The following is a 12,565-nucleotide window of genomic DNA, read 5'->3' as shown; positions in this document are numbered from 1 at the left end:
GTCAATCAGCATTGCTGAATGCTGCTGCTCCTGATTGTTTTACTAGTAAAAAATATACAGTGCCACAAGGGGGCATGGAGAGAAAAAGAAAAGAAAAAACTACAAATTTTGTTAAGCTGTAACAAAACTTATCTGACTTTCCCCAGTGCTGGCTGCTTATGAGAGGCTTGTTTTTTCACACATGAACACTCATGTTTCTTCATAGGGTCACCAGTTCAAGAGAGGGAGGGAAATAATGCATGTTGGGAATTGGAGTCCAGAAATGCAGTTACACAATTCTGAGAAAGATATGGTGAACTATAAATTCCAGAATGCTTTGTAACTCCCAGAAAACTGTGCTTCTTGCTCTAACACTGAACTACATTGAAAGAAAAGACATATAAACAGATATTCTATTGTCTTTTTTTTCTGCAGTTTTACTTCAGGTGGGGAGGAAAATTCAGGGGGGAAATGTCCCCTCTTGCCCCCCCCCCTTCTGGATGCCCATGCATATAGATGAGTTTCAGTTTTGAATAGAAGCATTTTTGTAATACACATTTATTGGGAAAAATGCTTCTAATAAAAGCTATAGCTGTTTTAAAAGTGTTTTTAAGTATGCACCGTGCACCAGCATTTTAAACATTGCAATTATTTAGAGTGCCTAAGGTGCTTGTACAACTGGTAACGACTCAATTAGTTAATTGCTGACATTATGCAAGCCTAACTGGCTCTCTGAGCAACTGCAGTATTTAAAATGCTGGTGAACTGAGAATATCTAACTATACTTCAAAAAAAAGATCTATACTTCAAACTTCAAGAAAAATGCTAATAATAAAACAGTTATAACTTTTACTAGAAGCATTTTTGCCACTATATGTTTCTATTCAAATGTGTAATTCATCTATGTTCTTTTAAATTTTGACAGGAATGCCCTTTAAATAAGAAAGTCATCATCAATATTGTATCAATTAGCCACCTTTTTTATACTGGAACATTTTTTTTTTGCCTTGGTGTAGGTCTATAGAATCTGCCAAAAAAATTACAAAAAACAAAATAACAAAAACCTTGTTTCTTATGTTTGATCTTTGTTAACCCAATCTGCATCTGAAAATACATTCACATTTAAATTGTGAGGCGCAACAAAATGAAATTGCCATACCTCTATACTGGTTTTCAAACTTACTAACAGGGCAGATTTTGAGGATATCTGACCTAGAGCACAGGTAATAATGAGCAGATTAGTAAACATGGTTATTTTACCTGCTTTGAAAAGGTTTGAAAACCAGTGCTCTAAGAGATTGGAATGTCATAGAGAATGTTATGATCTTAAAATAAAATATATTTTAAAAACAAATTAAAGCTTTTTTAAGGGGGTTGAATGGTAGAGGATGTGTTATTATTATTGTAATGAGAGATGAGAAGGATAATTAAGATATTAAAGGTTTAGGGATGTGTAATATAGCTATATGCATGTATCTGTGCATCTATGTGCATGTGTATTTACCTCATATGTTCTCTAATATGAAATACTGTATAAATGTGTTGCATTGTAGGTAATATAATATATGGTATGTTTTACCTGACAACTTTTCTCAGATACTTAAGAATAATTTATCATTATTGTCTACTGATGATATACTGAAAGAAACAATAGGATCCTGTAAGTTTGTTTCTAAAAACACAGTTACCCTAGCCACAACACTAGCACCTAGCATGGTATTAAGATCAAGAAGTAAGAGGACCTGGTTAAACACACTAGCTAATCACAAATGTGGTGGCAGAGGTTGTCTTACTAGTAGTATGATAGACGTGAGCAGAGAATTTAGATCATAAGTAGACAATTGCACATATAGCATTGATTTTTATGCCAATTGTGAAACCACATTTGTGGTGTACCTATTGGAGTGTTCGATTTGCCACAGTCAGTATGGTGGCAAAACGATGCGACAGTTGGGCACGAGAGCACGTGAACACTTTAATGATGTCAAAAACTTTAATAAGGACTCAGGTGTTGCCCAACACTTCAATGGTGTGCACCTAACAAATGTAGGTAATTTTCTGATCAAAGCAATAGATATAGCTCAGACATCGATCAGAGGGGGGCAATAAATATAAGATACTCGATAAAAAGGAACTTTATTAGATTTTTAAACTGAAAACAAGGGTACCACTAGGTTTAAATAAGGAGTGGGACATAAGCTATTTTGTTTAGATCGAGGAAGTAAAAGATTGTCTTGTCTGGGAAGCATATGTAAGTATGCTTCATTCAAATAGATCTATATTCAGGGGTTTAAACTTTTATTCATTATATATGGTTTTTTAGGAGTATGTGTTTTCACACTACCTTTTCTTGAATAGTATAATTGAATATATTATTATCCCCCTTTTGTTCAGAAATTGGATATATGGTTGCTATATGGACAGGATGATATCTTATTCACAGCATGCAACCTCCATTGCTTACTCATTGCAGCTAACAGATGTATAGGATATTACTATTAAGTGTGGGATGGTGTCATGTGCCTGCATACATTCATATGTATATACACTGTATCACCACTATGGGGAAACAATGTTATAGAACGTTACTTTCAGTGCTAATAATGACACTTGGCAATAATTTCTTTAGACAATAGTTATGTACTTAGCGAAATAACTCTAACAATCTGTTCCTCAGTATTTGTAGAATGTAGATATCTGGTATGATAACACTGTTGATGATTTGTATTATTGTCTGTTTTTATAAGTTGTCTCTATGTATCTTTAAATTTGTTATGTATTGGCAAGTGTAAGGGCAATTGGTGCCCTATTTAATGATGGATGTTGTACACAACAATTGAGTCTCTGATGAAACACCACTAGGGAGCATGAAACGCGTCAGACTACCCACCTGTCTATGTCTGTCTAGGTTTTATTACACAAATAAACCTTTGTTATTCATTTGAACCCGTTGTGCAGGCTTACGTTTGTTCATGCAACTTTTCTCAGATACCCTTCTGAAATGGAAGGTCTTGTATCTGTGAGGGAGAGATGTAGGAGGAGCGGCAGGTATTTGTAGGTGGTCTAGGACAGGAATGACAGAGTAAAGAATGTACCATTCTCAAGGTATGTCTTCTAAGGATGTAGTTGAGGCTGGCAGTGGGTGAGGTCTATGCAGCCCCTGGTTTTATTTTGGAAACTGGGACATTTGCACTGAAAAAAAGCTGTGTGAGCAGGGCCGGATTTACATCTCAGGTGCCTGCAGGCACAAAAACCTGAAGCGCCCCCCTACCCCCCCCAACAAAAAAAAAAAAGTGGAAAAAAAATTAGGATTTTATTTTATTATTATTTAGGACAACTAAAAATAAATATTAGATGTAAAATTACATTTTCCCTTTTATGGAGATACACAAATACACACACCAATTGCAATATTTGTTGTAATGGAAGCTACACCAAAAATCAATATTCACTTGACTCAAATGGCCATACAATTTCTATTATGTATAGCAAAAACACATCATGTTAAACTTTTAATGCAAAATATTCTAAAGAAAACCCTATTTAAAGGGACATAAAATGTGACAGTTTGCTAGGGCATTTTAATATTGCACTAGTGCTTGCACAGAAGTGTGTTAGCCTCTTGCAAAAGAGTTAAACACATAGTCAATGTCAGTTCTGAGCAGGGATAGGCAAGGTGTCCGTATACGGACACTGGTGTCCGTGACTAGTCCTTGCAGTGTCCGCCACCCATTTTGCGGTGGGGAGTGAGGAGTAGGACAGATTAATACAGGTCCTGACTCCTCTTTGATGTAGGCGGTACCACGTTTTGCGGGGTTGGGGCCATGCTCGCGTGATGCCGCTAAGGAGCGGGAAATTGAGGGAGAGGGAAGAAGCAAGCTGCCTGCAGTGCAGCCTGTGTCCACCACCTGTGAGTTGTGACCCGTTCCGATTCCTTGATCTGTGCTGCAACGTGGTGCTGGTGCCTGTGTGTAGAAGACGGCTGCCTACTCTGATAACCTTACCTAACCAAGTAAGTAACCAACAATGATGATCATGCGATTAACATCAAGTTGGGTGAGCTTGGTCAGGAGTTGCAGACTCTCAATACAACAAAAAAAAAATGAAAGGTTAGAATTTTGAAAACATTTTATACTGGTATACCATAAGCAATCTTTATATAAATGTTATTTTAAACTTGTTTTATTAGATGACTAATTTTTACTTGTGGAACTAGACCAGGGCGTCCAACAAGCAGCCCATTTGACAGCAAAGTGCCGCTCTTCTTACTTATAGAAAATAGAATGTGTCAGCAGATAGGAACTAGTCGGCCCATCTAGTCAGCCCAATTTTCTGAATACTTTCATTATTTCCTGGCCTTAATTCTAGCATAGCCTTATGGCTATCCGATGCATTTTTAAACTCCTTCACTGTCTATACCACTTCTGCTGGATAGCTATTCCACCATGCATCAACTACCCTCTCGGTAAAGAGTGTTTTTTGATGTTTTTAATTTGTAATGTACCTTGGTGTCCTTCACTAAGGTCTGTACTTTGGAAAAAATCCGCCGCAGCCTCGGTCCGTGCCTATCACTGGTTCTGAGACAGCAATACACATCTGTGCAGACCCAGATGGGCTCATAGGACATGTGTATTGACAAGACATTAGTGTATTGCTTTTCTGGAGATGACTTTGACTATGTGCTTAACATTTTGTTGGAGTTAAACACAGTTTTGTGTAAACAATAGCAATATTAAAACTAGCAGCATGCAAGCTCATCAACAACCTGTGCAGCCAGTGGAAGAAAACATAAAATGTAGGTATTTTTTCCACTACATGAAAAAAATCTTTTGAGCTCAACAACCTGTGCAGCCAGTGGAAGAAAACATAAAATGTAGGTATTTTTTCCACTACATGAAAAAAATCTTTTGAACTCTGATGTTACATTTATTTTGTTCTGAAATATAAATATAATATGATGTTGCTCTCAAAGGAAAACATGGAATGTTGTAGATTATATGTAATCCAGGGGTCAACAAATGTGTTTAAAATTAGAACTTAGAAATTCAATTTACCACAATACAAAAATACCACACTTACTTGATAAAAGAACAGATTAACAATTTTTAATGTGATGTGTGTGTATGTATATATATATATATATATATATATATATATATATATATATATATATATATATATATATATATATATATATATATATACATATACATACATACAAACAAATATGCCATGTGAGTAGTTTACACACATACACATTTTACAGCCTTACAGTCTACAAACTTTGTTGTCAAAGTGCCCTAAAGGCTGTAAATCACAATTGGCATTTTGTAATAAAGAGCAGAGCAGCTAGTCCCAAATAACCTCCACACCGCCAAGGCCTTTATAGAACAAAACATTCATCCTGAAGCAGAATTTAACCCCCTGGCTATAAAAAATGCCTTACAGCACATAACAAGTGAATACACTGCAACCCTCTCTGGTAGCCAAGGGGTTAAAGTGCTCTGCTTGTTATGTTGTCATTCTAGGCAGCATTAGAAGCCTTGTACAGTCCTAACCTGTTGTTTTGAAGCTTTCATTCCTCAACAAAAAGTGTCTGCTACACATTAGCATGGAGCTTGGCTGTGTGAGGCAACAGAAGTATATAAAATAAAAGTGAAACTAAACATGCCTGGCTAAAATGGGAGGGGTTTAGTTTTAATATTTGCCCCCCTCTCCTTCATGGCTCCCTCAACTGCTGTAACATATTCCCAATGAAATTTTTTTTTTTTTATTACAGGCAGGCGGCCCTCACTGCAAGGCGCCTGTGGGCACATGCCTACTATGCCTAATGGGAAATCCGGCCCTGTGTGTGAGAAAGAGTGGAGTATAACTTCAAAACCATGAGAATTCTGCAAGAAAAGAATAAACCAATTCCTGATTACCCAACACACACCAACTGGTTCTCTCCTCCCAAGACCTGTATCTAACTTGTAAAATTCAAGAGTCAACATGCCAGAAACACAAAATCTATACAGTATGACGGTTGCACTGCTAAATTCACTGAGAGGCCTCTGAAGTCTCTCTACATCATGCATTCCAGCTCATACATCTTAAATTAATCAGCCAGAAAATAAAAAAGGAATGGATATAGTTGAAGAGGATGGGGAAACTTAAATTGTGTCCACTGGTACAGATTGTAACAGGGTTGGAAGGGCAAGTACAACTATGCTATATTTATATATATATATATATATATATATATATATATATATATATATATATATATATATATATATATATATATATATATATATATATATATATATATATATATATATATATATATATATATAACAAGATAATAGAATAATCTGTTTTAAAAAATGTTTTAAATATAACCTTAGAACATTTACCTGGGATGTTCAGTAAGGTATCTTTTATGTTCCTAGTAATGTTCCTGTTCTAGAAACTTGCGTTCAAAGATGGATGATTAAAGAATCTAGAAGAATAAATATTCATTTGACTTCCAAAGCTTGTCATTAAACAAAAATGGAATATTACATATTTCTAAATAAGTAACCTTTAAAGAACAATTCTTCAGCAAGTTGACTGGAACAAATGCTAGTGCAACCCTTATTTCATCTGTCAGGTGCTTGGATGAGTTATTGGTATTCTCTGTGTTGCAGATGTGGAGAAAAATAGGACTAGTTTAGTGTCATACTGAAAGAAAATCACTGCAATCTAATGCAATTTGTTAGTTACACATAAGCAGCACAGATTAAACATAGATTTTGATGGCAGATAAGAACCATAGGACCAACAAGTGTGCCATCAAAATCACATTTTTAATTAGGGCTGCTTATGTGTAACAGGCAAAATTGTATTAGATTGTAGTGATTTTTCCCATGCAAATTACATGCAGTATTAAATGTGCTGCAAAATACACTTTATTTCTGACACAGGTATAATTTTATTTGGGGATTTGGTTGTACATAGAGGCAGGATAAGTGCTATAAAGCAAAACCACTTACTTGTCAAAATGTCACCTTTCCAGTACTTGAAATGTGAAGACACATCTGCCTTGGGTGCTTTCCGCTATCCACAAAATATGCACAACCAGGAACTAATGTATCAGCTCTGGATTGGCTGCAGACACACTACAAGACAGTTTGAAGGTTACATGGCCAATATAGCCATAAAGCACAGAGGCACACATTTTTGTAGGCAGTGGAAAGTAGGAAACTTTAATTCATTATGAAGGCAACAGGTAAGTCCCTTTGTTTTTAAGCCCTTACACTGCCAACTGTTTCCAGATACTTTTTACTTGTAGGGGCTTTTATGTCTCTTTAATGGTAAGTTGGTCTGTGTATATTATTTCTAAGGCCTCTGATTAAGTCTTCCAGAGTGAATAATATAATACTAATAAAGGTGGGGCGAATGTCTAGTGAATACAGCAACCTCCAGACCCTAATGGGGCTGCACAGAGATTTTAGCCATTTTAATAGGACCAGCCGTGTTTAAATTTTTGGTATATGTGAGGGATGCAGTAGAATATAAGTGGGAAATGAAAGTTAACAGACAGTAAAAGGTATTGTTTTTTTTAGGTAAAATAAGGGACATGCGTTTTCTAAAGGTAAAAATGGTTATTTATTTCATCCCCTAGAGCAGAGTTTATCAATTACAGTCCTTAAGGAACCCTATGAGGCCTAGATATTATTTGGTTCCCTTCTTAGGTTATTCAGTAGCTCATTCGCTGTAACGGTCTCAACTGCACTCAAGCAGGGAAATAATTTAAACTTGGTCTGTTAGGGTTCCAGGAGGACTGTATAGGAGAAACACTGCACTATAGGAAAGGATAGGGCTTCAGGGAAAATCTCCAAGTGCGGTATAACCTCACGTCAACAGTTAGCTCATCCCTCTGGTCTAAGCTCTTTAATCACATTCACACACATTACAATCTAAACCAATAGAATGTGTTTGACATTAGCGTCTATTAACAGTGTTAATTTACATTATTTCAATGGTAATTACAAAATCTACTAGACAAAATAGATGAAAACATGTTTCAAAGACATACAACAAATATAAGATTGCTGAGCTTATCTCTAGTATAAAATGCCCTTATACTTGGATTTAATCAGTTTGTGCTTAAGAATGTCTGATCAAATAAATTCTTATTGCTTCACAGCTACTTGTTCAGCACATTTGTGAAGCAGAAAGTAGCTCTTATAATATGTAACCTCTCTTTGCCCTTCCTTTCCTTTTTTGAACAACAGAATCTGCAGCTGTGCCCCCTCACATGGGTGTGTACGGTAGCTGAGCCTGGATGCCAGTCTCTTGCATGTCTCTCCCACAATGGCATTTGGGTCACTCACTAGCTCCTTGGCTTAGGCTACTAGCAGCTGCTTAGCTATGTCCTCTACTGCTTTGGGTCATCATTGCAGCTCCTAACACTTGAAATCTCTGTTCCTTAAGAGTATTCCTCTTGTACTTAAAAGCTTAATTTCACTGGCTGAAGAGGACATCTAGAAACGTGTTGCCATGACAAATTGAGCACTTATTGATTAGTAGACATTCAAGTGGCAAAGCTGGAAGTTCCTACACATTCTACTGTTGGTGTCATAATCTAAGCATGTCAACCAGCTAAGAACTGCAAACACACCCTGAATTTCCTTGCTGGATATGCCTCTCTGGCAATACTACTATCACTTCTTTATGACTTTATGCTGCATAGGTAAGCTGAATGTTGTCTTTCAACTGAATGTCAGAGTCGTCTGTAGTAACTTAATATTAAACTATTACAAGTCTCCAATTACAGCTCCACACTTGCTGTACTGCTATGCTTTGTAAGCAAATGTATAATGCCTTGTTTCTTTCTTCAAAAGAGTTTAAGGACTTCCATAAGTTTATGAGCCTATTTTATGAAGGTCACATACGTCTTCTGTTTGCGTGACATAGACATTTTGTAGGATTATATTTGCTATTGACACACTGTTGAAATGTAGTTTATTTAGTTATTTAGGATTATTTTCCCTAATCATCTAATATCAAATAATAATAAAAACAATGTCATGTATTCTTATATTTATTTTTAAAATTTGATCTTGTATATTTGGGGAAAAATTAAAAGAGCAGAGTTATAAGAAATGAGCACCTAATATTTATTAGTTGAAGCAAGCGCATGCTAAGTAAGTTCTGTATATTGCATGAAAACACAGAGCATTACAATGTTACTTTATTTCAGTTCAGAATTTGAAAGGTGACTGAAGAGCTGTATAAGCATAATAACGCTAAACAAAATATAAATGTAAAATTTACAAGACAGTTATGCTAACTGTAAAACTGTGTTTAGCACACACCACCATGTGCCTGTAAATTATTCCCTTCCCTAAGCAAATTGTAAGCTCTTCAGGGCAGTAATTTGATATCACTGTATAGTGTACTTTTCTGTGCAGGGTAAATGCACTTATATATCTTGTATTTGCATTTTCAAAACTGTAAATAGTTGAGCACATGTTTAGCACTATATAAATGATACATTCATATATACAGTGTGCTGGACTGGATTACGTTATAGTCAGACAGTCTTCTGTTTCAGGTCCAGTAAAGAATTGTGACTTGCACAAGATAAAGTACCACATTAAAGGGACAGTGAAAACCTTGAAATGTTTATATAAAATGTTTAGTTATGCTTAATGACTCAACTTTGTTATACACTTTTATTAATTTTACCCTAATGTAATTTAGCTTTAATAATTGTTCTAATTCTCAGAACTTGTTAAAACAACATAACCCTTTTAATTTAGGTGATCTCTCTCTCACACACACTCTGGTATTTTATATATATATATATATATATATATATATATATATATATATATATATATATATATATATACCTATATATATATATATATATATATATATATATATATATATATATATATATATATATATATATATATATGTGTGTGTGTGTGTATACTGTATATATACAGGCATACCTCGTTTTATTGTGCCTTGCTTCATTGTGCATTGCAGATATTGTTATTTTTACAAATTAAAGGTTTGTGGCAACTCTGTGTCGAGCAAGTCTATCTCGCCATTTTTCCAAAATATATACACATATAAACCCATAAGAACACATGTATACACATATATATGCACTGCAAGCAAAAAGATTATGACTCACTGAAGGCCCAGATGATGACTACCATTTTTAAGCCAATAAATTATTATTTAGTTAAGGAATGTACATTGTTTTTTAGACAGTTATAACTTTTGTATGCACTGGTCACACAAAAAATGAGTGTGACTCACTTTTTGCTATATTTGCTTTATGGCTGTGGTCTGGAACCAAACCTGCTATATCTCTGAGCTGAGGTATGATGTATATATATATATATATATATATATATATATATATATATATATATATATATATATATATATATATATATATATATGTAAAATGCATCTTATATTATTTTAATAATGGTTAGACTTGGCTGATTTGCTATTCATGTCTTGTAATTACAAGGTGTTTACTGTCCCTTTAGAAATCAAGATACAAATGCAGCAGTGTCTTAAAAACACACCTCCTAATCATGACATTTTGAAGGTTTCAAAATACTAAAACCCCATAAGGAAATATTTGGAACTCAGATGCAAAGTGGCTAACAATTGAAAATAATAAAGTGAACCACTAAATAAAATACCTATATATTTCCTGGTACTAGTCTTGCCTAATACAAACAAGCACACACTAAATTTCAGTATAGGTAGCGATAACACAGCAAAATCAACTATTCCAAATGAAAATCAGTTTTAAACAATTTTGTTTGGGCTTTTGTCTTAGAATAAATTATTAAAAGTTTAGGTGTTAACTTTTGATACATTTTTGGTTAGGGGTGAAGTGAAATGTCCTAAACGTATATACATCAAATTTATTTAGGAAGTTATTTTAGGTCCATGTAGATTTGGATGACAGTCAAATATGATGTTGATGAATAAACAAGGCTCTGTGCGTGGGTGCAGAGATGTGTGATGCTAGTGGGTAAAATATTATATATATGGAGGTGGTGCAAAGACGTGTTTATATTTATATGAGCATGGAGGAGGACTGGCCGACAGATGTGTGTAAAATATAGAGAGTAGTAGAAGATATTTATGTCAAGTATAACATTTTTATACCAAAAATAAAGTGTGAAACTCAGTTTATTCCTGCAGCTTTAAATTCCAGAAGTAAAGCTAGAAAGTCCACTTGTACAGATACAGCCCTTATTCAATTAGCAATACACTTTGTATAGAACAGAGTAATGTTGCAGCTTCAGTGGATATAATAAACGAGCAAAAAGGAAACATAAAGCGGTTCACTCACCCCGCTCCTTCGAGCAGCTGCCTCTCTTATCGCCTTCTCTCTGTAAGCGAACTACGGTCACTCAGACCAGAGGTCTTACCTATAGCCGTGAACCAGTCCCTTCCTCTGCTCATATCCACCTCTACACTCGCAGACGCTGGTATGGGCAAAGCTGTGTAAACAAGCACTTCCTGTGTCCGTTGTCGATGCTTCCTAGATTCTCCGCTCTGTGACCTGATACCAAATAGAAAACTCCTCCCAGTTTGCAAATACAATAATATCCAAAAAGAGAAGTAGGTCCAGATAGTGAAACAGCAATTTCTTTATTTTCGAATTTTCAATTCTTCAAACAGCAATTCCATAGGATATGGAGCATAATCACACACAGTAAGAAGGTTAAAACAGGTGTAAGCAGGGTCAGTCTTACGCGTTTCGGCAGTAGAAATACACCTTAATCATAGACCATACCTGTACCTCTTACACCTGTGACTTTTAACTACAAGGTTGTTTCCTCCCACTTATATTTACTCAAATCACCTCATTACAGAGGCGGACCTTAGGGCTACATTTTGACAAGCAAAAGCGGAACATATATACTTATTTACATACCTAAAGACTGTTCTACATATTAAACTTGTATCCTAAATAGGTCGCTACTAGGTCATGCTCAATATACACTTGCTATGACCAAAATAAGAGCAAACAGTATTACGGCTAAATTGGATTTAAAGGCTAATGCTCTATATACTGTACATATAGTTTAATACAGGTAAAAGCAGGGAGCACTAAAACTAAAGATATGCATTAAGGCTTGGGCTCTATATTATATGTGAAATCTAATAAAGATTAGGTGATAAAATCACAGTTCAAAGAGTGAATATTTACCATAACATATATTAGCTTATACAGCACACAGGGCTATGCATGTACTCTTTAAGTATTTCTTATACAGATAGTAGATTTAAAGGTAAGGTTTGAATGTTATGAATATGTTAGCAGAAAAGGATTTATAATAGAATAGCTTACAACCAACAGTTGATAACATCGTGTTCTGAGTTGAATCCTAAGGGTAACAATGTTTTAAACATAAAGATCCAGTATGCCTCTTGCTTCTTTAAGAGGCTTAATCTGTCACCTCCTCTGTGCGGCTTGTAAATGTGTTCAATGGCTGACCAGCTAAAAGATCTTAAATCCTGATCATGCTCTTCAATAAAATGGGTAGCAAGAGCAGAACAGGCAATATCA

The 12,565-nt window shown here is 35.1% G+C and overlaps 1 protein-coding gene across 2 annotated transcripts in view; it reads left to right on the top strand.

Annotated features, from left to right (window-relative positions):
• The first annotated feature begins 8,368 nt into the window (after positions 1–8,368).
• Positions 8,369–12,565, top strand: part of EGF (epidermal growth factor) — a 354,749-nt gene continuing 350,552 nt past the window's right edge. For both annotated transcript variants that reach the window (XM_053703543.1, XM_053703542.1), the window contains exon 1: positions 8,369–8,695. The gene's annotated coding sequence lies outside the window, so the exon portion shown is untranslated. The remainder of the gene's footprint in view (positions 8,696–12,565) is intronic.

The sequence above is a fragment of the Bombina bombina genome, chromosome 2, assembly GCF_027579735.1.
Source record: "Bombina bombina isolate aBomBom1 chromosome 2, aBomBom1.pri, whole genome shotgun sequence".
NCBI lineage: Eukaryota > Metazoa > Chordata > Amphibia > Anura > Bombinatoridae > Bombina > Bombina bombina.
Note: the sequence above shows the minus strand (reverse complement) of the source record. Positions and strands in the feature narration are given on the sequence as shown.